This window comes from Anabrus simplex, chromosome 9 (genome assembly GCF_040414725.1).
Source record: "Anabrus simplex isolate iqAnaSimp1 chromosome 9, ASM4041472v1, whole genome shotgun sequence".
NCBI lineage: Eukaryota > Metazoa > Arthropoda > Insecta > Orthoptera > Tettigoniidae > Anabrus > Anabrus simplex.
The window spans coordinates 105,494,872-105,519,340 of NC_090273.1; the positions used below are offsets into that span (position 1 = coordinate 105,494,872).

At 38.6% G+C, this 24,469-nt stretch overlaps 1 protein-coding gene across 1 annotated transcript in view; it reads left to right on the top strand.

Moving 5' to 3' along the window:
* Positions 1 to 24,469, top strand: part of LOC136881003 (facilitated trehalose transporter Tret1) — a 40,133-nt gene that overhangs the window by 14,157 nt on the left and 1,507 nt on the right. The window lies entirely within an intron of this gene.

Genomic DNA, 24,469 nt, shown 5'->3' on the forward strand with positions numbered 1-24,469 from the left:
GAAGGACATCCTGTAGAAGCAAAGGCACGACGACTACCACCAGACAAACTCAAAGCAGCTAAAGCAGAGTTTCAACAAATGATCGGCATGAAAATCTGCCAGCCGTCAAAGAGCGCCTGGACAAGTCCCCTTCACTTAGTTGCCAAGAAAGACGGATCCTGGAGACCTTGCGGAGACTACCGTGCTCTCAACAACATCACCAAGCCTGACAGAGATCCTGTTCCTAACCTTCAAGATTTTAAGAGCTACTACATGGAAAACGAATATTTTCAAAAATAGATCTAATCAGAGCTTATCACCACATCCCTGTACATCCGGACGATGTACTCAAGACAGCTGTGATAACTCCATTTGGTTTGTTTGAATTTTTGCGACTCCCGTTTGGACTCCGTAATGCGGCTTTAACTTTTCAAAGATATATCGACAGTATACTCAGAGACGTCGATGCCGTGTACTATTATATAGATGACATCCTAGTGGCATCACAAGATGAAGAAGAGCACAAGAAGCATCTTCAAATGCTTTTCGAGAGCCTCAGTAACTTCAACACCAGAATCAATCTGAACAAATGCATTTTCAGTTCAACAGAAGTACCTTTCCTGGGATATGTGATATCTGAAGAAGGAATCAGACCACTACCAGAGCGAGTACAAACCATTGTTGACTATCCGCTACCCACAACAGTAAAAGAACTGCGCCGGTTTCTTGGCCTTATTAACTTTTACCGAAGAGCACTGCCAAATTCAGCCAGTAAACAAGCAGAGCTTTTAAACCTTCTCCATGGGACTAAGAAAAATGACAACAGAAAAATTAATTGGACAGAAAACCTTCGACAAGCCTTTAATGACCTGAAAAACAGCTTGGCCGTTTCAGCACTTCTAGCTCATCCATCTTCAAATTTACCTCTAATTTTAATGGTAGATGCCTCAGATTATGCTATTGGTGCATCATTGCAACAAATCAAATACAATAATCTGCAACCATTAGCATTCTTCTCCAAGAAACTGACAAATGCAGAGAGGAATTACTCAACCCACTACAGAGAACTCCTCGCTGCCTACTCAGCGGTGAAGCACTTTCAGTACATACTTGAAGGACGTAATTTTCCGATTTACACCGACCACAAGCCACTCACTTTCATGTTCAAGCAACGTTCAGACAAAGCTTCTCCACGTCAGATCCGACACAGTAGTTTCATCGGACAATTCACCACAGACATACGTTACACTACTGGGAAGGAGAACATCGCAGCTGATGCTTGTTCACGAATTGCTTCAATCACTATACCTCCAACTGTTACGATGGAAGAAATAGCAGAAAGCCAACAATGTGACGTAGAACTTCTACACATTAAGAATACGTCACTTACACTTCGAACACCTATGTTGCCCAATGGTAAAGAACTTGTTTGTGACATGACACAAGATATGATTCGCCCATATGTACATCAACAACTACGACAAGCAATTTTTAACTCGCTACACAATCTAGCTCTCCCTGGTATTCAAGGCCGGGCTGAGTGGCTCAGACGGTTGAGGCGCTGGCCTTCTGACCCCAACTTGGCAGGTTCGATCTTGGCTCAGTCCGGTGGTATTTGAAGGTGCTCAAATACGTCAGCCTCGTGTCGGTAGATTTACTGGCACGTAAAAGAACTCCTGCGGGACAAAATTCCAGCACCTTGGCGTCTCCGAAAACCGTAAAAGAGTAGTTAGTGGGACGTAAAACAAATAACATTATTATTATTACTGGTATTCAAGCAACCATTAATTTAGCAAAAAAAGCACTTCATTTGTCCATCACTAAGAAAGGACGTACAGACCTGGACATCAGCATGTATTCCTTGCCAACGAAGTAAAGTCTGGAGACACACTAACAGTGCAGTAGGATATTATCCTCCAACGGCAGCAAGATTCAGTCACATTAACGTGGACGTAGTTGGACCACTACCTCCATCACAAGGATATCGCTATTTACTAACAATTATTGATCGTTTCTCCGGATGGCCAGAAGCAGTTCCATTAACTGACATCACAGCAGAAGCAGTTTCATTTGCCATAGTCTCAACATGAATATCTCGTTTTGGCGTGCCTCATATCATAAGTACTGACCGAGGAAGGCAGTTTGAATGTCAACTTTTCAAATGCCTCACAAGCACATTGGGCATCGTCCACATTAAAACGACAGCATATCATCCGGCAGCAAATGGAAAAATTGAACACTGGCACCGTCAATTAAAATCTGCTTTGAAGGCACAGGTGTGTGATGATTGGGTTTCGAAGCTTCCTCTGGTCTTGTTAGGTCTTCGTTCTACATAATTCCGCAAGTCAACACTTCGCCAGTGGAAATGACTTACGGCTCAACAATTAGGTTACCAGGAGCATTTCTCAACGAACAGACGTCCCATCCTTCGTTTTCAAACTGAACGACCAGTTGAGGAACCTAAGACCAGTCCCAAGAGAACACCACGACCGCAAAAAGATTTTTATTCACCCACGGCTGATGACGAGCAAGTTCGTTTTCGTTCGACATGATGCGGTCAGAACACCTCTTCAATCATCATATGACGGGGCATTTCCAGTCCTGTCTCGCAGTGACAAACACTTCGAGGTGGAGATGTCAACAGGGAAACAAACTATTAGCATTGACAGATTGAAACCTGCCTTCCTTCTGGCAGACCAATCATCAGACAACAAGGAAGACACATCTGGAGAAACCACTCTGGACATTCCGTCGAGTTCCATTCCAAAGACTGTCAACCTTCAGAAGAAGACAGGCAGCACTCAACCCAATACACCCGCAACACGGATCGCCAGATTAGGTCGAAAGGTCACCTCCCTCGAAAATACATAGACGCTGTCACTGCGGAGGGAGTGTGTGGCGGCCTCGAGTATTAATATATCTGTGTATAAACTTATATATGTTTATAAACTCCTTGAAATTTATGTTTCGAAGACTTCTATATATTGATGTTCTGTGCTTCTAATATTATCTATATTCTCTCTGATTATTATTCATGTTTTACGTTCGTCCCCACGATACTCGGAGTGTTAATTAAACACATAAATATACCATCCCTTTTCTATTATTCATTTAAGTACATAACCATCATCAATAACTACAATTTAATCTACCTTCCACCTTAAAACATAAGAGAGAAAAATTCTAATCTACAGTAAAATAATAGAAAATATTAATTCTATGAAGAAGATCACAGTATAATCTACTGAAATTGAAATAAAATAATACAATTGGGTACTCATTTGTAGCAGATGGGAGTCGATTCTTTGTCGGTCCGTCCTCGTGCTGGATGAATCATATCACGGCTCCGGTTGATTTATGTCATAGCCCTAGCTGCGCTTCTCTATTAGGCTGTCATCGTAGAGGTTATGTCCCACGAAGGAGGCCCCAGTCGAAGGATTGATGATCGTATGGATGGGAACATCCCTCGCTGGTGTAAATTACAGCAGATGATGTCCAGTTGATTTAACTCGTTCATAGCTGAAACTAATAAAATATTTCAGAATGTGCACTCGACCAGATTATAACACATGATAGAGTGTTCCTTGAATAATACTCCATTTATAGATTGGAAATCCAATGTTAAGCTGCTGTATACTTTCATTACACAACTCTCTTGCACTTAAAAATTTGTCTTCTTGATTAACAAATGTTTAAAGTTATACGTCTCCATGAGCCGAAGTCATTTCTAGTGGAAATGTCCCTGAACATGTTGTCTGTTCGTAACTCATACAATGTTCTACACTGTCTTCCTTTTAATGCAAGAAATAATAGCGTAAGATAGCTCTTACCCACGAAGAAAATAATAAGTAAGAGAGTAAGATTGTAAGGGAAAGTAATGTTCTGAGAGAGAGTAAAGCTCGTCTGCACGCGTCTTATATTAATTACTGTCCTGGGAGACGTGTATGCTAGTCACACATTTATTGGTTGTATCGTACACTTAAAATATCATTGGTGCAGTCCTTCTCTTGACAGACGTTTCTAGAATGACGGAGTCGATTTTCTTATGCACACACTTGCCTGTGTATCACGTGATTCACACTTCACTTGCAACGAACTTGAAGAAAACAGACAAACTAAACGCTATCCTTGGACGGGCATGTGTTCCCTAGCTCTCATTCGATCAAGGTCAGACTTTCAGCTGTTCGCCTCTTCTTGCACTGGCAATAGAAAGAATAAATTACAATAGAAAATGTCATATATTCTTTCTCCAATAAACATGTACCATTTTAGACGGGTACAATACAATGCATCAGAATAAATTGGTCATGCTTTCAGAAAAAAAAAATTTCTTTGGTCACCTCTAGAGAATGAACAAAGACTGATAAAAGAAATATATTTTTGAACACTATGCAAATTATAAAAACCAGACCTGCTATTTTAAAAGAAGCCGAAGAAGATATGGAACTACTGAAAATTAAAGAAAACCAATTGCAAATAGAAAATAATTTAGGAAAGGAATATTTGATTGTAAATTTCCTTATAAAGGCAAGAAGATCAGGCAATAAATGGACGGAAGAAAGGAAAACACTACACGAAGAAAGTTTCGGAAGACAAGAAGAAGAAAACTGTTTCATGTGATCCTAAGATGGCATAATCAAATGAATGAATTATAAATACTAATATATTCTAGCATTCGAATCATTCTGATTGATTAGAGAATCTACAAAGGGAAATAGATAGTCAGAATTTTCTTGTAGTTGGTATAAATAAAGGAAGAACATTCGTTCTGAAAAGAACAACATAGATCAGAAGTGGACAGTCATTTCTATCTTTAAATAAAATACCCAGTTTTACAATTTAGGTGCCACCATTTCCCGGTATGTTAGTGGAAACCAAAATAAGCAGCCTCTAAAACCCCGTCTCCTTGAGCTCCCAAAAGAACAATATTTTTCAGCTAGGTTTTCCCCCTGTTAGCTTGAAATTAAATACCGAGTTTCACCAATAGTTGTATAAGATCGATACTGTTTTCTTATCATGGAATGACCTCATAAAGTACAGTAACAATATATCCTCTTTGTTTCAGTAAATCTGAATTCAGTGGGCTATGGATTTGCTTAGGGATGGGCTGCTAGTGCTCTTCTGCTTCTTCAAGGACCTGATTCTCCCATAGGAGTAACTCTTACGTCAGATGAAGCGTCCTGGGTAGTCGCAGCGCTTTTCTTCGGAGGATTTACAGCGACGCCAATCTTCACTGTACTTCCAAATATAATTGGAAGAAAGAATGCCGGTTACATCCCAGCAACATTCATGGTAACTGGCTGGATCATCATCATATTTGCTAACAGTGCTACTCACCTGTATATCGCAAGATTCATGTGTGGATTTTGCGGTGGCGGTCATCTAGTTGTTTCGCCCTTGTATGTGGTGGAAATCGCCGACACGAATTTCAGAGGAATGCTCGGATTGCTATATACTGTACATTATAATGGAGCTATTGCTTTTGCATACATTCTTGGTGCGTTCATTTCGTATCACAATATGCTGTATGTTGGCGTATCTATACCACTGATATTCTTATGTCTATTTTTCTGGCTCCCTGAAACTCCTAAATACCTCTTACGTAATGGAAGAGTAGAAGAGGCTACAAAGAGCTTGCGTTGGTTTAGGGGAGACGATCATGACGTAAAGGGAGAAATTGAAAGTATCAAGGAATCGATGAAAGCAATAGAAACTTCTCAGACAGGCTCTACGGAAATCAAAGATATCATATGTTCCAAAGCTGCACTTCGTGGATTTTTTATTCTGACAGTATTGGCATTCAATCACCAGCTAAGTGGAATATCACCCGTTCTTAACTGCACGACTGACATTTTCCAGGAAGCGGGAGGCGCATTACCAGCAGAATATTCTACAATAATTGTAGGTTCCTTACAACTTACTGGAAATCTGGCAGCTCTTTTCCTGGTAGAACGTGCAGGGCGTAAAATGCTACTACTAATCTCCGATTCATTAATGGCGACGTCCCTTCTAGCGCTCGGAGTATATTTTTATCTTAAAGATATAGACGTTGATGTTAGTCTCGTAGGATGGGTCCCAGTTCTTTTTTTATCAACTTTCGTTGTCTCTCTCTCGATTGGATTAGGTCCATTAATATACGTAGTCTTAACGGAGATCATTCCATCACCCATACTGTGGATTGCACAAAAGCTTTGTTTCTGTATACTGTGGTTTATGGCCTTTATAATGACAAAGTACTTCTACATAATTGTGGACAGTCTTAACATGTATGGAAGCTTCTGGTTATTCACGGCGTTTTGTATACTACCTATGCTAGTTATAATTTTTGTACTTCCAGAAACAAAGAACAAAACATTGGAGTCAATTCAGGTAGAAATGAGAGGAGTGGGAACAACGGAAATTGTCGAAAATTCGCCAAAAGTGTAAACGAAGAGTCAAGTGAAATACGAACGTTTGAAATACATGATATTACTACGAAGACTGAAGCATCCTAATGACTACAGAAAGGTCTTGATGAAGAGTTCCTTTTTGTCTGCCTGATGTCAGTGGTATTTAAAAAAACAATATGAGTTCATTTGTTATAGAATGTGCATTCTTCTTTCTTTTGATTCCAGTGCAAGTGGAAGGAATGGTTTATATTCTGATGAGACGGCAAAGAAATAGGCAATTTTAGGGTAGAATACAGAAACAGGAATAGCTTGAAACAAAGTTATCTATTTGAAAAATGGTTTTACAGAATATCTTCCCTTAGAGCTGTCTGCCGTTAATACTTAAGATCTGAAATCGAGATAGTAGTCGGAATTCGTATCCGAATCCCCCTACTTTCAGGATGGGGCCGTTGACAGAGTCCCCAAGAAAGTCCAGCAAAGTTCTGAGTAGTTGCCTATTTCTTTGCCGTCTCAGCAGAATACAAACCATTCCTTCCACTTGCACTGGAATCAAAAGAAAAAAATAATGCGCATAATGCACTGACAGATTTTCAATCATTAGGTTGGAAATTTGGTTGTGCCTGAATCCTCGCGACAGATGGATTGATGTATCGATCTGAAACGCAAGAGTTCGGTTTATGAGAAAACTACATGTTCAGCTCCAACAACTTTTAAAATATTTCTTATTTTCCACCTTACAAAACATATATTAAAAGAAAAAGAGAATGGTGTATTTAATGAATCAATAGTCCAGAGAGAAATTACTTCTATCATGAAATTAAATTACTATTATTATTGTTTTTATTATCATCATCATCATTTCATTTTTCTGAACAATCCAATGGATGACAACATCAATAAGCAATCAAAATAGCACTTCTTCTATTTTGTGTTGAAATGCCCGTTTAACTTGCAGATACTTCAACTGAATCGCAGACCTCCCAGACCACACGGCAGTTATGAGATTATACAGCAGTTCTGAATATAGTACAATGTACAAGAGATTTTATGTAATACATTTAAGTTGTAAGAGACTAAAATATTATGAAATAAATATTTATTACAGCTAAGAAATCGTATACATAGGGATTATTTCAACAACAGACTTACCTTCCTTAACAACACATGGTAGAACATTGTTGAAAAATTGCCAGATACCATTACTTCATATGTGTTCATTTGACAGGAAAATGGTATGAAATAAGAGTTGCTGGTAACAATGATAGCAAAGATTTCGTCTTTTTCTTTTCTCGACTTCTTATCCTTCCGCCGCTTTTACCATATCCCTTTGTGGTCGCGGTTGCGAACTGTGTGGCATATGTGGACTTGGGGCTGTGCTTTACAGTCAGATGACTTTCCAGACCCCAACTCTTCTGGAGGGATGTATTCCCTGTTGAGTATTTCTATGGTAGTTGGTAGTGCGGTGTGTTGTTTGCATACGAAGAAGAGTGTATTTGGATATACACAAACACCAAATTGAAGACCTCCCCGGAATAACGAATAATTCCACCTGTGGGTGGAGGCGGCAGAATAACACTATCCCCTGCCTGTCGTAAGAGGTGATTAATAGGGGCCCAAGGGGCCTTGAACTTTGGAGCGTGGGTTGGCGAACACGGGGCCCTCAGCTGAGTCCTGGCATTGTTTCCACTTACTTGTGCCAGGCTCCTCACTTTCATCTGTCCTATCCGATCTCCCTTCGTCAACTCTTGTTCTTTTCCGACCCCGACGGTATTACAGCACTTGATGCCTAAGGAGTCTTTCATTTTCAGGCCCTTCGTGGCCCTTGTCTTCCTTTGGCCAAATCCTTCAATTTTCGAAGTGTCGAATCCCTTCCATTTTTCTCTCTGATTAGTGTTATACCTATAGAGGTTGGTTGCCTAGTTGTACTTCCTCTTACAACGATAATCACCACCACCACCTTCTAAGGATGTAACCAACAAATTAAGAATAACCTTTCAGGAGAGAGGAAAATTATTTTGTTTTTTTTTCATGGTGTACACTACTTTAAATAATTGCATATGCAATTGTACAAATAAGTTCATCTATTACAAGCAATATTTTATTGTTATACAGTGGAAAAGAATCTGCAAGTATGTCTTGCGTTCGTATATAACAAAATAAATCCTGTAATTTGCACTTGAAACGAAAATGAGAGTAAATAATAAAAATAACTAAAAATTCAAGGAAATATTTCAAAATATAGATGTTACATCGTCTATGACCTTTATTTAAGTGATCTATTACACCTGGTGATTAGCTGTCCATCACCCTGATAGACGTTATACAGGTTAGGTACCAAAATGGGTTTTATAAAAAGCAATGTGCAGTACATTTAAATCTTACCGAAGTTGTATAGTATTTTTTGAAGTGATTCCACATACTGTATATGAGTTGACTATGTGTGTAAGTACAGAAGATATTATGAGTAGAATTTTGTAAATAATATAAATTTATTTAGGTTGGACTGTGTGTTGAATAGAAAAATTGTTTATGTAAATTGTATAATAGTGTATTTTAGGAAAATGTCTTCTTTTCTTTTTAATTTAAAATTTAGTTGTTGAAAACAATGTATTTTCGTGTATCATTTAACACCGAGGTAGAGACAACATTTTCTAATAAGTACTTTGATTTGATTTGATTTGATTTGATTTGATTTGATTTGATTTTATTTGATTTGATTTATTTGATTTGATTTGATTTGATTTGATTTGATTTGATTTGATTTGATTTGATTTGATTTGATTTGATTTGATTTGATTTGATTTGATTTGATTTGATTTGATTTGATTTGATTTGATTTGATTTGACGTTCTATCCATACACTACGGAGGACAACGTTCTGCTGGCTGTAAACCAGCTTTAAGTTCAAATGTAAGACATAAAATGACACCACAGCAAATAGGCGAGACGATATACTGTCCCCTTCAAAAGTGGAAATAATTTATTAAGGGAGAAATTTATTTCATCAGTGAGTTGAAACATTATTTCGATCGCCAGGAGGGTGAGATTTTACACTCCGGTGCTAGCGTGAACAAGCCGCCTGCGAACCGATTTTCCCAACCTACCAAGAGAACGAGGAAGCAGGGTGAAATTCCTGTTAGGTGTCCTTCAGACACATGTGTGTGGGTGCCACGTGATCGGGCGGGCAGCGTAATTATAATCGATCAATAATTGCAAGGTCGTGTGACGTGAAACTAGGGCAGCCAATAAAAATTACAATCTTCACAGGAATGCAACAGATCCACCAATCAGATATAATCAAGGGGCACACCTCCGTCTTAAGACAGTGAATTTATGGTAATTCCAAAGGAAATTTTATAGAGGGTTTTTACTTCTAAACACTTTATTTGAGCGTTACTCTGAATGCAGCTACGGTCGAGACTGGACGTCGTTTGCTTTACAGGCAGACTTTGCATTAGAGAAGACACTGAGGACTGAGTAAACTGCAATTCAGGCATTTGAAAAACTTCTCTACGATTTATTTATGACTGTCATAAGATAAGTGTTCATCTCCAAATTATTAAACATCGCGTGTGTATCCTGGACTATTGCTAAGACTTTTATTAGTTTCAGCTTTTCTACGAGAACTCAGAAGAAGGAAGGTCGTTGGTTCGAGCTCGCTTCAAGGTGGCTATCCCTTTCCGAGATGAATCCTACTGTTTCCTGTGCACCTTCATCTCCTCCATGAGTCACTAATTATGTAAGGCGTCGGACATGGGCAAGACTTTGTTCGATGGAAGGTGATGTGACCACGTACTAGGTCATCAGCCAGAATCCAGTTAACACCAGCCACATGAGTATTCTTTAAGAATTCATCTTTCTATCTTTCTGTAAAATGTCTGTAAAACGTAGCCTTACCTTATTCATTTAGATTTTCTATTAGTTTAGCAGTAGTTTGACTTTTCATTCTTCTTTCCTCTGTGGGAGGTAGTTTGTGCTCTGGAATGAATGTGTATTCGGTTCTATTAGTTAGAGATAAGAGTGAATGTCATCGAGAGAGACCTCAACTGTCCTAAAAATTTAAGACGGCAGGAGAAATAAAAGTAAATGACCTCCGCGTTAATCTTGAATGATTTTGAAATAGTTTGAAAATTAATTGAGACAGATTAGGACAGTGTTCTAGTGTTTTTCTAAGTGTCAAATTTCATTCTACGATTATACGACATTTCTGTGGACTTTAGTTCGTTTAGAGTCATCTGAATAATTTCGTACAATAGCTTTGCAAGTGTGATTAGGCACGGTCAATAAATATAATAATAATAATGAGTAAAAATAATTAAACGTAATTACGGGCTAAAATTTGAATAAGGTCATGGGTTTAATGTTGGTTTGTTCTTGGAAAGAATTATCGTGTGCTCACTTTATGTAAAGTAGGCCTGGAACATGGCATCCTCCGGACGGAGTAATGATGAATTATACGTATATTTTACTGTGCTATTAATTTGATTATGACTTGCAGATGGACATTATATTTTGTGTGATAATTTATGCATCCATTAGAGTCATTTTTGGAAGAAATATGTCACTGGACACGATTTCTTCGAGCTTGAGTGCAGATTAATCGAGAGCCACGATATAGTAGGAGAATAAGAATAAATGCCGCAACTCATGTAACGTAAGCGCGTATTCTAATATTTTGACCTGTGCTGTAGGTATTTTACTTGCTTATTTTGAATGATTTCTGTTTAAAGGATATTCTTGAACATTGTTGTATCATTAATTTCTGCATAAAAGTGATAACCTCAACTCTATCACGTCCTAGATCGATACCTGGAATATACATGATATTGTCATCTAGAGAATGATTTCCCTAATTTGGAATAAATCCAAAATTTAATAATAATGGGTTAGTGTTCGTGTAAATAATATTTTAATATTGTCGTGTACCTATGTGTGAATGTGTGATGTGTGATTTGATTATATTCTGTGTTTTGTGAATTTTCTTGACTGGTTTTATGGTGATGTTCTCCACTGCGCACGTCAAATTTTGACCGATTTACGTTATTTTCGCGTGTCCGTGATTTGATGAATTATGAATCATTAGAAGATTTTATTATAATTTAAGGTAGATTAGGATCTAATTCACTAAAATAAATTGAATAAGAGAAGGCAACGTCCGTGGATTGATGTCACGAGGCTGAATTTTTAGTTATTGTGCAGTCACTTATTGCATAACAACGAGTAACGTTTAGGTTGATATGAGATCAAATAAGAATTAATTATGAGAAGTTCAGTCACTTAATAATTATAAAAATGAATTTATTGATGAAGGGAACGTCTAAGGAAGACTTATTAACCACAATTTCTTGAATTAAACATTTTTCAATAATTTTAATAAGGGAAAGAAAATGATCATTTTCTTGTAGAATTAAGTGAGATCCAGAAGGAATATTTTAGTTTAAGCAATTTAATTATCATTATTGGAGAGAGTGATACCAGATAGTATTTTGATTTTCAATCCAGTTTATAGTAAATTAATGATCCCTATTATTATTATTATTACAGACAAGAACATTCGTTGAGCTTTAATTTGATCAAGATTCCTTATAGGCGATAGCACGAGGAGAAGAGATTTTCAAGAATTAGTCCCAGATTTTGTAAATTTAATTGTTTATTGGAAGAGTGATAGTTTTTAATAAATGTATAAACCTATTTTAGATTCTTTTCATTTGTCGCTAGTCCTTCATCTATTCCTGCCTTTAAAATTTTCTGCACAGCCGATAAGCGAATGGTCTACCTCTGAGACTCTCGCTCACTGGCGAGCTGAACCCGGCATGATGGGGGCAATGCCCTATTTCCACTGAAATATCATTTTTGAAAAATTTGGTGGTTACATTCTTATTTCGGGGAGTTCTTCAAATCCAAAGTGAAAAAATTAACTAGACGTGGTTAAAATGTTCAGTCCGGCCGAAAATCGAACTTGGGAATTTTGCATTCATTTATTTATTTATTTATTTATTTATTTATTTATTTATTTATTTATTTATTTTCGTAAAACGAGATTCCTGTTTGAAAGGGTGGTTCGGACATGCCATAAAGACAGACGGACCCCTCCCAGATCGAGTACTTCACTCTTAACCGCATGGGAAACGCCCAAGAGGATGCCCAAGGACACGGTGGAAAGATCGTGTAATGGTACCGGTAGCTTTGAAGCAGGCGGAAGCCGGTGGCTACGGAAGAAGAGGCGGGGGGCAGACAGCAATTGGTCAACATCTGCAACAGATCTGTTTCTGCGACGCTTTTATCTTCCACGCGATTGAGACCTATTTTGTAACCTATTTTATATGTGGGTTTTTTCTTTGTCTTGGTCTCAATGGCCTGTAATGAACAACCCTATCACCGACCAGCTGTAGATCTGAATGCCATAAAGTGAATTTAAGCATGAGAGACATAGCTAATAAGCCACCTTGTTTTCTTCATCAACTTAAAGAGGTTAACTGGAATCTCTCTCAAGCAGATTTTAGACTCAGGGACATTCGCTTTGTTTCTTAATTGGTTGAAGACGTCAGCTCTTCTGTTGAGGTCATTCATGAAGATGCAATGGACCTCCTGCAGTTCAACTAGGGTCCAATGAAACTTTTGTTCCGGATTTAGCAACACGGTACGGCCGAGCTTTCAGGACATACCTTCCTCTCACGTGGATATGGATTGGGAAACTCTTTATTTCCATGTTAGAACTCAGTTTTTATAACTATATGTTGTACATGTATATTTGACTTTAACTTTCTAGACTAATATTATATTCTAGCTTGTTATGTACTTATTCTTGTGCTGTTTCCCTAGATTAATGATGCTCTTCATCTCGTGTCTATTTTGTTACCGTAACTCCCATTACTAAGGTACTTTTCTAGCTCATTAATTTATTCTTGTCACTTGGTAGGTAAAGCCCCATATGGCTGTATTGCCATAGGGTATTATGTTAATTTCTTAGAACAATGATCCAATTTAGCTCTTAATATGTGCTTTATCTTAAATCTCTAGCAAAATGATTAATTTGAGCTATTCATGTATATTTCATGTTGACTTCCTATAGGTTTTCTCTAGCTCGTAATATACCTATCCTTATGGTTTTTCTGCAAGGTATTGATCCTTTTCAGATCTCAATGTATGGTATGTGTTCTCTAGGTCAGTGTATGTGTTCTCTAGGTCAGTGTTCCTTTTATCTCCTAATTTACCTATTTCAGCATTAAGTTTCCTTCTGGCTTTTTTATGTTTTTGTACCTTAGCCTGTTATTCCTTTTCACCTCTCATTGGATTTGTACTCATTTTAAAATCATAAATACATTTTAAACAACTTTAAAAAAGTTCATGAACGTCTCCTGTGTAGTTCAAAGGTACTCCATGGGTGGGATAGTTATGAACATGTTATGTCTTGTTGTACATTAACAATGAGGAACACACATGAACAGAACGTACCAACATACCACATAAAATGTTCAAAATGCCCACCGTTTCACAGTTAGTTTCTTATTCGGATAGCGAATTAGATGTCATGTTGCAAAAGATCAATAATTTATTGGGATGTTAGAAAGCTAATTTACATTTTGGACAAAATACGTTTTGATCCATTTTATAGGACACTAGTATGTTCCCGCGGCTTCGCCCGCGTTTATTAGGCTAATTCAACCACATTAGATGTTTCTGTTGTTGTTTGTCCAACCCTTGTCCCGCTTCCCTACGGGGTCGGGTATGAGGTGAGATGAATCTGTCGTGGCGGGTTTTTATGACCTGATGCCCTTCCTGACGTCAACCTCATCAGAGGAATTAATGAGATGAAATTAATGTTGTGATATATATGACAGTAGGGAGAGGGTGAAACCCGGTGCCGGCACATAGCCTACTCCCGTCGAATAGCACCAAGGGGTCTGCTCAAGGCTTAACGTCCCCATCCGACGGACGAATCACCATCAACAGCGTCATATGCCCTCACTCCATATGATCACTGCGGGGAGGTTTGGAATGTAATCCAGGCTTTTGGCACGCAATCTAGTGATTAGAAATTGTATACCACCACATCCCCTACCCTGCCGGCCAACATTCTGATGGTGAAATTTTTTTCGACCAACGGGACTCAAACCGGCTAAACTCGGTGTCAGACCATTTAGAATTCAGCGCCTTAACGGTCACGGCCACCAGGCAGGCTACATTAGATGTTTCTAAACCGTTTAATTAAATACAAAAGAAAAACTATATTTATTGGCATACATCGTTTTCACTTTTAACATTAGTCGTTTTCTATTACCTAGGTATTTTCATATTTTACCCCCTTTCAACCCCATCTGTAGGGCTATCTTACCCTACAGTTTTCTTTCCCAAACAGTAAGTCATATGAGTATCATGTTTGGTTCAAAGCTATGCTGAAACATGCACACGTACATCCATGACCTCGGTCATTTTGAATATTCCTTTCACCCTTTCTCACCCCCATCCCGATTGGGAATGAACTTTGGCTCAAACGGCATCCAGTGTTTCACGGTTCATCTCAGCTACTCAAAAGTCTAAGAACTTGCCACCAATATCGTTAATTTTTCGGATATTTACATTTCGTCCCATTCTTTAAGGGTGCTAGGGGTTTCTTTCCCCTACAGTAATTGTTCCAGATAGTATGTTATATGCGTATCTAGTTTGGTTGAGAGCTATGCTGAAACATACACACACATTCACCCGCAATCTCTGTCATTTTCGACATTTTCTTTCTTCACGCCTTCTCACCCCCTATGCAATGGGGACTGAACTTGGACTTTTCAATTTTATATACCGTTTATAGAGGAAGAAGAAGAAAAGTTTTAAGCACATCATTCTCTCCACACATATACTGTTGGTTAGGCAACCCACTGATCAGACTTGTCATGCAGTTTACTTTACATTCCCCTATTACATTTTTTACCCTTCTCATCCCCTATGCCGAACTACCCATCAGATTTCGTTCAAGCCACTTCCTAAAACCTCCCAGGAGTAATAAGAACAAATTGTGAAATTTTCAGCCAGATCGCTCTAGTAGTTTTTGAGTCCATTCGAGACATATAAACAAACAAACAAACATTCATTTATATAGATAGATAGATAGATAGATAAATCGATTATATGTTTTGATGAGTTTACTGTATTTTTATTATCATTAGTTCACATTAATTTCAATACCTGAAAATTATAACTTAAAAAATTAGACTTTCAATCACTTCAAATTTACAGTGCCTACTTACAGTAGAAGAGCATAAAATTAATATTTGCCTGTAGGAAATGAACAAGTACTGAAACTACTTTGCAATAACTGGTTCAGTACAATATTTTTGTAGGAAGAATATTATTATCTAAAGTAGGTTATATTTATTACATTTTAAAGGAAAGTAAAATGAAAATATGTCATTTGTGGACATTATAGGTTCTGATTCTGTCACCTGCGTGGACAATATACGATTTGCTTTAAACGCTCACTGTCAAGATATTATTTCAATTTTACAGTATACAGATAGATAAAATTCGAATGCGGTACCATATAGAGCAGGGGTTTGCAAATCGTCGACTGTGAGGGCTTTAAGAAATTATTTTAAGAAATGTGAAGAAAATTTACAAAACGTATGTCACAGCTCGTTCAAAAATGTATTAATTTATATACCCAAGTGATAAATAATTCATCCTTTAATATTACATCCTGTTTTTAAGTATTCTGAATAGATTATTTTTTATTTGAAAAATGTAAATCCAAACGTCGGCGGGAAATGAGTCCTAACAAATGCTATGGGATCCGTACCAATTCTTGAACTCCATGCCAACCAGACTGTGGACAATTTTATGCAACGTAGCATGCAGTGAATACCAAGAAATACTTTCACTGTCATTAATGTAAGAAGCAGTTTCAAAACTTCGTTCTTCTCTCATTGGTAGTAGTGGCGAGTACACAGTGCTGCACAGTCGAAGAAAGTTTCAGGAAGTACATTGCTGGGATTCTAGGCTCTTGTATGTATGTTCAGTCCTCAGCCCTAAGGCTGGTTGGATCCTCAACAGCTCTGCCGTCAGCTGTCATCGATGGCCTAGGCATCACTGAAGAGGTGTACTAGAGAAATGAAGAGTGAGGTAGTTTTCCGTTGCTTTCCTCGCCAAGCCAGAAGTTGCTATTACATATCAGTCTGCCAAGCCCAATGAGATGCATGTACCAACCTATCCTACGAGCAACATTTTCACACCATTCATAGCAGGGACTGGCTGCATAGGGAATAACATTACTAGCATCGCTCATACCTCAGTCACTTTCATATTGTCAAAGCCAAGGAGAAGAGAGAGACAGGTCAATGAAAGTAACAAACTTGATCTAGCCTATACCAGAAAACTTAGTGCACTGCAAAGACTAGGTCCCGCCAGAAAAAGCATTCTAGGCTCTTACAACTGTATATCACTGTTCCCTTCACACTACTTCCATTGAATTGTCCTTCTTCAAGTTTTGTTTTGACTACATTATTCATTTCAGTTAGTCTTTAGGTATTTTTCTTTTTGTCATTTGTCAAATAATTGAAATAATAATTTCGCGTGGCTATTTCTAGCCGAGTACAGCCTTTGTTAGGCAGACGCTCCGATGAGGGTGGGGGCATCTGCCATTTGTAGGACACTGCGTGTTATTGTGGTGGAGGATAGTGTTATGTGTAGTATGTGAGTTGCAGGGATGTTGGGGCAGCACGAACACCCAGCCCCCAGGTCATTGGAATTAACCAATCAAGGTTAAAATCCCCGGCCCCGCCGAGAATCGAACCCGGGAACCTCTGAACCGAAGGCCAGTACGCTGACAATTCAGCCAACGAGTCGGACAATAATTCAAATGAACTTGACATTGTTGGGTGCTTTTCTTCCAAATTCGATTGTCCTGGGTAAAGTAATGATTCATTTGACTTTTTTATGCAATTGTAAAATAGGGTTTTAAGCAATTAAAATTGTTAAACCTTCATTTCTATTGAAGTACGCACATTATTTCATACAGGTCCCTCTGTTTTATTTGAAAAATTTTACAAAAAATGGCCTATTATTAAAGTTCAGCCCGCGATCACGCGGCCTTCGAGCCCTTACAAATTGGAAACACATGATGCAGAGCATGAAAAATACTCCATGAAACTGCATAAAACTCACTCAGTTTTGTCCAGAGATGGGCATTATATGTTTTGATTGGGTGTTCCTCAGTCATATACTCCATGGCTACATCAGCACATTCGGGATTCAATACGATTGCGGGAGGATCTTTAACTAAATGTACGCACGGCGTACTTAAATCTTAGTTGATATCCATTTTTTTAGTAATGCAAAGTTGTCTCCGAACTACAGGCCACGAAAGCTGTTTGTGGAATATTATTAAAACTCATTCATTCATATCATTTTTGCCCTCTTGGACAGTATTTGAAGTCGAATATCTCATGATGATACAATGTTCACTTCTTTTCGTTCCTCCTGTTCCCTTCCCAAAATCACTTCATCCTTTGGCTGTGCTCCTCTTTCCTTTGTTCTGTCCACAATGTTCCTGTCTACTTCTTATTCTCATTGACTATAAATTTTGTATTCCTAACTTTGTTTCTGAATTCTTTTCTGTCTCCTATCATTTGTCCGTTGATCCCCACCTGCCTTAAATCTTCCTCTGTTTCATGATACCAATTTGTTTTCTTACTTGAACTGTTTACTACATCAAAGATTTCCTTTGTAAGTCTGTTGTTGTCTATTCTCTGTATGTGCCTACTGAAAAATAGTTATATTATTAACTATCGTTAAATATTAATAATTATCAATAATTGTTAATATTAATTATGAACATTATTAATTAATAGTTTTAATGATTTTTATTTATTTATTTTTAATTAATAATTATTAAATATTAGCTATTATTAACATCGGCAGGTAGTGGGGCCGTGGAATAGAGCACCTAGATCTATTGCCAGCCACCTTTATCCTTAAAAATTAACTTCCTAGTCATTTCTGTGTAGGCTGAGTGAACCGCTGGGTTTCTCCTCGTACCGTACGAAAGATTCTTTTCTACATTTCTTGTCTTCCTGTCGGAGAATCGAATTCACAAGTTTTCACATGAACTGAGCACACCTTTACCGCAACCCCCTTTCTCTGTCGACTCTGCAAGTTGTTCCTGAGATTACGGGGGCACGTGGGTGGCCGTATGGCTGTCAGCGTCTTGGACGTGACGTACTCTCCTTTCGGCTCTCCGTGGCAATTCGAAATTTCATCTTCTTTATATTATTGCTGCCCTTAATTTCATCTCTTCCTTCCAGTACAAAAGCCAAGTATCTGATTAACCCTTGAGCACTTGCGCTTAGTCTCTCACACCCATGCCACATGTTTTTGTACTTGGTGGACGAATGATGGGGGTTGCAAACCTGTTTCTCTGTGTACCTTCCTCTCCCTTATCTAGTTTGACTTCGCACTCTCGGGTTGCATGATCAGTTACAGAACCGGAAATAATAGCCGTTTGGGCCAGTCAGACTTGGCACCGGTGTTCATGTTACACATCTAACAAGGGGGCATTCCCTACTCGTCACCACCGATTTCGATCAAATTTATAGAACATGCAGGGCTTGGCTAGAAATGAAAGTACCGAGCTCGATAGCTGCAGTCGCTCAGGTGCGGCCAGTATCCAGTATTGGGGGAGAGTAGGTTCGAACCCCACTGTCGGCAGACCTGAAAATGGTTTTCCGTGGTTTCCCATTTTCACACCAGGCAAATCCTAGGGATGTGCCTTGATTAAGTCCACGGCCGCTTCCTTCCCACTCCTAGCCATTTCCTGTCCCATCGTCGCTGTAAGACCTATCTGTGTCGGTGCGACGTAAAACAACTAACAAAAAAAAAAGAAATGAAAGTACCCGCAGTGGGAACTCCAGATGGCCAAGCGTATAGAAAATAAAAATAAAAATTTTGACGCGGCTCTCGCACCGTATAAGCCACTTACGTTAGTGCGTAGGCCAAGCAGTAGTTGGCTTTGTTTGCAAACAAGAGCACGTGGAATTTTTCAAATTGCCCACGTGCATATGTATAATGTTTAGTACCGTTAAGATGGCAACACTGAGGTTAGCGATACAAGATGGCTAATGACAGCTGCAAAAATGCACGAAAAATTTCAAATTCATGCGCGCCGTAAGGTTTAGTACCGTAAAGAGAGCAGCATTGAAAGTTTGCGATCAAGATGGCAGATGACAGCTGTCAAAAAAGCACGTGGAATATTTCAAATTTCACGCCACCACGATGAGGTTTAGTGTCGTAAGAAGGGCAGCACTGAGGTTAGTGATGAAGAACTGGCTCCGTTTGACTGTTTGCGCAAAGACTGTAGTACCATGCCTACCATGGATCAGGAACACCATCACCGAAAAACCATCACCACGTATCTCTCGAAGTTACCACGTCCACCATAGATCAGGAACACCATTACCACGTCCCTCGAAGTTACCACGCCCACCATAGATCAGGAACACCATTACCACGTATCCCACGGAGTTACCACGTCTCCATCGGCCGGAGTTCTCATGAAATTACGAGCGGTCGGAGTATGCACGGGGCGTTGGTTTACATACACCACTTCGAGTGATATTGCACTATTTGTTCCAAGTAGCACGTCCAATATGCACAGTAATTTGCACCAAGTCCACTAATAAGGTGACTGACTTTTCACGAGACACTGAATTTACTAAGTTCCATTTGCTAGTTTAATGCAATTCAATAACTTTTAAACAAAGTCTACGCTAAGGTAACTGAACATCCACGGTACCCTGACTTCACTAAGTTCTGACTGTCAGGTTAATGCAGTTCAAGGAAATTGAAATAAAGTCTATTCATTCAACTTCACACGCGATCTTAATGTATGATTCAGTCTATGTTCCTGATGCGATGAGAAGCAGTCTACTATCACTCTATCACCCCGAAATATTAACTAGTTAATGGCACTACCTTTACTTCAAACTATGAAGTATTAGGCATGTAGTTTCCACAAACAAAGTCCTAACTGGTTAATTTACTCGTAGATTCGTCGTATTAATGTGTAAGTTAATCAACAGTTCCATCACATACGGTATTAACATGTCCGATGTCTAACACTTGTATGTTATAAGTCACGCGAAATGTCTAAGTATTTGGAAAAACTTAGAATGCAGAATTTATACCGCTGTCGAAGTTAGAGTTCTCGGCTGAACCTCGTAGGTACTTAGTTCGACATTCGGACTCAACACTCGCGCACAAAGTTGAACTTTACTGCCGGCACAACCTCCGGCAGCATGTCTCTACTATGCTGTACTATGTCTATACTGTCCTCTCGTTCGTCTTATATACCCGGGCTTGAACCTGAGCACACACGTCATTAAAATTACTTGATATCTTGACGAGGAAATATCTCCTTAAATAAAATAGTTATCAGTATTCAGTTTGGACATGAGCTATCTGTTATTGTAAGCTACACGGTTCCGTTGTCCATTACTCCATTTCTCAGTTGAAAGCGGAGATATAAGAAAGTTTCAAGATGGTTCTCTCTGACGTGTGGGCCACGAGTTTTGTGACGTTGTAGTCGTGTCTTAGCAGGCAGCCACGAGCTCGCTCGCCGGGAGCGCTACATCATAGCCTACAACGCGCAAAATTTTAAAGGACGAAACAGACCGCGCGGTCGCCAGTTCGATCACGGGCGGTTCCTGTTTCATGATCCCCCCTTTCAGGGTAAAGTAAATTCGATGAGGATTTTCTTTTATGTCATCTTCTTGCAGTACATCATACAGTTGGCAGCGTTGTATATGCCTTCGATGGTATTGTCTAAACGAGCAATCTTGTATGCTCCGTTCTTAAGGATTTCCACAATGCGGAATGGTCCAACAAAGAGTGGGCAAAACTTGGCGTAAATCCTTTGCTCGGGAATATACACTGCCGGTTTGTGGATCAAGACAAGATAGTCTTCCTGTAGTAGCCGTCGGAATTTCTTGCCCCTTTGCCGTCACTCTCTGAGTATGGCTGCATGTCTCAGATGATTGACGGCGTTTGTGAATCTAGCTTCTTGGGAGTACATCCACATCTGGCGGTGTTTATAGTAATCGATCCAATGGTCGATTTGGAATTACTCGCCGATGCAATGTTAACGGGATGTCACGGAGTTAATTCGTGAGTAGTAGAGTTCACGATGTGTTGCATGATCGGTAATACCTAGATCCATTTCCAATGTTAGTTACCGCAGTAGCTGTTGGTGAGCAGATACATTTTCCGTGTACTTGGGGCAATGTTGGGCAAAAACTGACAAAGTCCCATAAATTGCCTTACATGCTTGATTCAATTAGGCCTAGGAGAATTCAAGATACATTGAATTTTTGCAGGGTTAGGTTTAATGCCTTCACCACTGATCACATGTCCCAAAAACAAAACTGCAGTTTAAAAACTGACCATTTTGGACATTGATCTTGAAATTCTTCTCCATTAGCTCCTACGATCCCTTGTGAACGTCTGCTTGATGTTGCTTCCACGTCTCTGACGCGATCAAAATATCATCGATGTAAATCTCAGTAATGGCTTCCACTTCATCAGACAGCTGATTCTCTAAATTCCTAATCAAGGCTGCTCCTGAGTTCTTAATCCCGAATGGGAGCCGCTTAAATACGTACGTGATATGTTATTACTATTTCACAAATTCGTTAATTTGTTTGTTTTCGTTTTTTGCTTTTTTGGGGAAGGTAACACTTAAAATCATCGTGAAATACATACTCCTAGATAAATCTTACTCGCGAGTAAGATGCACTCTTCCAAGCTGCCATCATGAAGACCAGCTACAATAGGAATCCTGTCAATTTTCTTCACCTGCTTTTCTCTCACCTTGGAATGTCTGACACAAATGTTTTGTCTTTCTTCTTTTTCTGAACAATTCACAAATCTAACATAATTTGTTGTTCACTTCGGACTTCCATTCTAACGAATTCTATAAACAAATCAAGTCATGATTGAGAACTGTTTTCTTGGGTTTCTGCTATTCTGTAGCTTGAGTCTCTCTACCATGATTGCTACGTTTCTTCAGGAAGACTCGATTCAGCAGGAGGGAACAACCACACACTTGGATCTGCAGAATCAATCTCTAGCATCTTCAATTATCGAAGCTGAGATTCCAGCTTGATCATCAAAGTCGACAATTGTAGCTTTTTCTGACCCGGTGCAATCGAAATGGCTAATTTCAGTAGTTCCCTCACAAACATTTTCAGGAGTAATTTCTCTCTCCTAAAACGTTTAGTCAGTGCTTAAATTTCCATACTGTACTTCTCTGCTGTTTGTAAATAGTTCACAAAAATTTCCCTTTCCTCAGCTCCAGGTACCATCACCTGGTACAAATATTGAAACTTGTCACTCCCATGCAAAGTTTTATCTTCACGGAGTTTCTTGAATTGAGACCAGAAACCAAGCCAATCTTTTAAATCCCCATTCATTATTTGAAGTCCAATTCTGGGCAACTTAAAAACCTCATTTTTCTTCTGTTGGTAGATTTAAGCCCCTGAAGCCTTAATTCATAGAGGAAAAGCCATCAGTACCCTCTGATATTGTGTTGGTTGTTGCAACCTAATCTACTTTAACTCTTATATTCTCGAATTTGTACGATACTCTTCACCCATTTCAAATTCATCTAAAATGCTTTCTTCACTTTCATCATTCTCTAATAAAATATCCATAATCTCCATACCGTAGTTTCTTTCATTAATTTTTCTAGTCGCCGAAAAAACAGCGTTTAAACGATCGTAATTATCGGGCGAAATAACCCCACTATTCGCGAATAAATCATTCCCTTCTTTTCCTTTCCCAGTAAACAGAATTCTCTCTGGTCGTCTGCCTTTTGTAATATTGTCTTCATTTCTTTATGTATTTGCATTTAAATGGCACTGTTTCCAGCACTATTTTCTTATAAAATATGATCTTAACAAGATGTTAATTTATGGCGTCAGATTCTTCACGAGAATTGCATTTCGGTCATATCTTCAAAACAACTGCATTTATAATCTCTTAACATTACCATATAATCATGGATATCACGTCGGGATCACCAGGAAAATTGGGAAAATCACAAGAATCCAATTTAAAACAATCAATTTCCCCTTTCTCCAAACTCTCTAAGGCATCTAATTTCATATCCATTGTCTCGTTAATTTGTTTTCTTCTCATCTCGATCGGCACTTTCAATTGCACAGATAACACAATACAACTCTTGTAAGCCTGGATGCATCCTCAGAAACTGTACGGACAACGAACTCAAAGTTTAGCTTAGGTCTACATAGGAAACAGTCTTCCATCAAGCCCGTTATTGGCTATCAAGGATAAGAAGGAACGTGAGTGTTAATTGACAGGGGCTACTTACCATTCACTAGCAACTTTTCAAAGGGGGGAAATGGGGGTAGATCGCAATTTCCACTAAGATAACACAACCCGTCAGCAATTTCATTAGAGAGTTCCATGAATTATTACCACAAAGGGAAAAGATACAACTTGACTACCGTAACAAATAACTAAACAGGACACGGTAATATGTGAATATTCCGCACAAACATACACAGGGTTGTAGTTACAATAATACAGTACTGTAATTAAGATGCACCTATACTGTTTACGCTGTATAGAAATGACAATAAGACGGCCTAGCTGTTAACAGACCACATTATTCCAAAGATAATGTTCACTTGGACCAGCGAAAATCGCTTACAAAACAGGAGAAAAATAGTGCTCGTTAATAATCGAGTTATACGGATCGTCGTGTTATAGGGATTTAATGTAATATTATTAAGAAGGAGATATGTAGACCACAGCCCCTCCTGTGTGTGAAATTACAACACAAAAATAATAATCCCTGTATTATTATTATTATTATTATTATTATTATTATTATTATTATTATTATTATTATTACTATAAAAATAATATAAATCGAACTCTATTCTCTTTAGTTCCTGAACAGAAATTTGCAGCCATTATTCACACAATTTCACCTCCACTCATTGCCGTCTTACAACTGACGTAGAAAGAGGACTGCCTCCGAGATTAAGGCACGAAGAGTTTTGGACACAGTGACCATTTTTGACAACGTTAGT